Source organism: Halyomorpha halys, unplaced genomic scaffold (genome assembly GCF_000696795.3).
Source record: "Halyomorpha halys isolate HHAL.00 unplaced genomic scaffold, Hhal_1.1 Scaffold50.1, whole genome shotgun sequence".
Lineage (NCBI taxonomy): Eukaryota > Metazoa > Arthropoda > Insecta > Hemiptera > Pentatomidae > Halyomorpha > Halyomorpha halys.
In genome coordinates, this window is record NW_027106849.1 from 1,858,666 (window position 1) to 1,862,290 (window position 3,625).

General features: G+C 31.5%; 1 long non-coding RNA gene across 1 annotated transcript; it reads left to right on the plus strand.

Moving 5' to 3' along the window:
* The first annotated feature begins 1,911 nt into the window (after positions 1-1,911).
* LOC136795238 (uncharacterized) lies at positions 1,912-2,468 on the plus strand. Its single transcript, XR_010842810.1, has 2 exons — positions 1,912-1,965; positions 2,112-2,468. It is a non-coding gene; the product is annotated as an uncharacterized lncRNA (long non-coding RNA).
* The last annotated feature ends 1,157 nt before the right edge of the window (positions 2,469-3,625 follow it).

Here is a 3,625-nt window from a genome sequence, read left to right on the forward strand (position 1 = left end):
ATATTTGGTTTCAGATGAATTTAATTGGTTATGTTTTTATCAATTAAAAAAATATATACATATTAAAATTTTCTAATCATTCATATTATAAGTAGAAAAAATTACGTGAACTTCAATAGAATTTTTCAAAATTCAACTTCAGTTATGCATATCCAGAATATATAAAAAACTGAAAATTTTGTTAGATACAGAAAAAGATCAACATAGAAACCTGAGAAGAGTTTCCTTGCTTAATAACATAATTTAGCTAGATCAGCTATCTTCTATTTTTTCTGTATTTTGCCTTGTTTTTATGAGGTTTACTGACTGGGTGAGTATACGGATATCCACGTAAAAGAAACTAGAACCCTTTTTAAGTTTAGGAGTTTGTTGTTTAGCAATAAATATTTTTAGTATTTATATGTTTTCCACTACAGACACACATAACATCTATTCAAGAATGGTGTAAAAACTGGAGAATCAAAATAAATTCTGACAAATCCTATTAGATCACCTTTACTCTCCGTCGTAAACCTCTACCCTCATGTCCTACAGTATCCTTTCTAAATACTCCATTAACGCCTGTTGAACAGATTCAATACATAGATCTCCATCTTGACAAGAGACTTACTTGGAATCCACACACTAGACTGAAACGACAAGAAACTGCTCATAGATTCCGATTGCTACAACACTTACTTGACAAACGCTCTAAACTATCCCATTCACTACAAAAAATTAGTATACACTACGATAATCAGACTAATTTGGAATTGGACTCAATTGACCTCTGAGGCTCCACCGAACCATCAAATTCCTCCCGAATTCAATCCTTACAGACAAAAATCCTTAATGCTCCTTACTTGGTCACAAATCAAGTCATCCATCAAGACTTTAATGTTCCATATCTTGCCGATTTGGCCAGAACCAGATACCATTCCTTCTATGATAAACTTCCCAACCACCCAAATCCACTTGTTTCTAACCTGGCTTCTCCTTCATTAGCTAGTAATCCTCTTAGGCGTATGAAAAGAAGATGGCCACGAGATCTTCTTCTCTAGAAATGTTATTGGAGTTCTATCAATGGGTAGAACCTCCACATGTTTATTTCATTTCACTATGTCACCTTCAGCAAATTTACTTGTTGTATATATTTTAATACAATTGTGAATAACTATAAAAATATTATTAAAAAAAAATTATTTAAATACACTTTTCATCTATATATTACCATAATAATTTAAAAAACAAATTATCATGATTATTGTAAAATTCTAAAATTATTGTAAAAATAAAACAATTCAAAAATCACGATTTTTAGAATTTCAAATCAAACAGTGTATTTTTTTTTTATCCTTCTCGTTAATTTACTTTCACTTCATTCTCTGCACTTATTCTTATACTGTTTCAACTAAAAACCATAAACTTTATTTTAAACATTGTTTTCTATTATTTTCAATAGTATTGACATAAGAAAAACACTTTAAAATTTGAGGTTTCAAGTTTCATGATAGATGCCCAAAATCAAACAAAAAAATCCATCTATCCATCGAACGTTCCCTGTCAGCTATTATCCATCACTAAACAGCCAACATTTTTTTTTTTTTATATTCGACACAAAACACAAAATTGAACCTTGTAATTTGATATTAATATCCACTAAATTTAAAACTTTTTTTTTACATTAGGTTTTACTTATTTATTTATTTTATTCGTTGATTTAATAAATGATTAATTTAAAGGATAAACCTTTCAGTAGTAATTTGAAATGTTTTTCAATAAAATAAAAATAATTATAATATTTTATTTTATTTTAATAGATTTTTATCGTGATGGATGCCAATGGATTTGGATTGAACCATCGCAAGGGATTCCCAGATGGCTACTTGAAATTCCGAATGTCTGTGGATTACAGCCGCTCTGGTATATCTAGTGGGGCAGTGCTGACGACGCCAGAACCTCACAGTCTTCACATCTCATTCTAAGGTAATATTGACTAATTTTAATAATGAACGATTGTTTGAATGTATTGGATTGTATGAATCATCAATTACTTTTTTTTCAATCAAATTACATTAAGTTTCGGATTATCAACAGAGAGGCCATAATTTCAATACTTCTTCTTTGTCTAGAAAATGAACAAGTTTATCTTGATCTCTTTCCTGGCTGCCTGCTTGGTTGCTCTTACTCAAGCAGAGGACAACCGTCGAAAACTGACAGTCGAGGCCTCCCGTACTCAGCATGGCGGAGAACGACACGATACCTACAGGATATCTCAAGACGCCTGGAGATCGAAGGACGGTAGGTTTTCTGCTGGAGGATACGTCGAGCACAACAGAGACAGGTATCCTGGAGGCTCCAAGACGAGAGATACTCACGAAGGATTCCAAATCAGGGGGCGATTCTAGATACGGCTAATATTGTATATATTTAATGAATGTAAATAATGTAATTTTTGCTTAAATTAATTAAACTTTTTTTTCATGTAATTCTAGAAATTTATTTATTCATAATCTTATTGTGGAGAGTTAAAAGGTTTTCCTGAACCATTATATAAAAAACTAATGTAGCCCGTAAAGAATCATACAGCAGTCTATATATACAGAACATACTGTTCTTTATACATTTCAAATCAATTAACGATAGATTATGGTATAAAAGAAAATATATTTTCTATAAAAACTAGTATTACTGGACAAAATAATCACGCCAGAAACTAAAGGAAATTTGCGCATTAGGAGGGCATTTTTAGCAAAGTTTTATATACATTGAAATTACCACCAAAGAACCACCCCTAACCAATGGGTGTTTCCTTCCCAAGATTTTCAAGTGTATATGAAACATACAACATATTTACTTATTGTATTATTTTGTACAGTTGTAAATTACATCAATTAAATAAAAATATGTTTTTCAATTGAATCGGTTAAAGAATCTGGAAAATTATACTTTCGAACTTGGAAAACTTCAAATTCAAGATTACGTTCGACTACTGGTAAACTTCGACCTACTCGAGGTTTTGAAGACTTCTTTATTTTAAATTAAAACTAAATAATAACTATTATTATTTCACATAAAATTACCATAAGTAATACTAAGAGACCTGGACACGATTTCATCAACAATTAAATATTTTAAACTACTTAAGATACAACTAACTACCTTGGACTTTTTCACAATTTATCATGTTCCATATAATATGAAATATTCAAAACTATGAATTGCGCTCATAATTCAGAAAGATGATCTGATTGATTAGTCTTATTCTTATTGATTGGCTAATTTAAAATCATTATTTTTCATAGTCTTAGTGAACAGGAGTCTATAGAAAAAATAAAAGTTGTATAGCTGCTTGAAGAATGCAGTGGAGACGCAGCAAGCCGAAGTGGTGGAGCGAAGACATAAAGCCCCTTGGAAGCCACAGACACAACTAATCCCTGAAGACTCCTGTGGACCTGGATTAAACTGTCGCTTCTAAACCGTCTAATTGGTTTTTAAACGACTCCACCGGTCGCTCACAGCTAATTCCGGCTCAGGGGGAGTTCCTCAAGGAAACCAATCTATACCTCTCCTTCTTCCCTTAATAAAAGTGGTAAATATTAGATATACCACAAATAAATGTATACGCGCACGCTTATCTATCTAT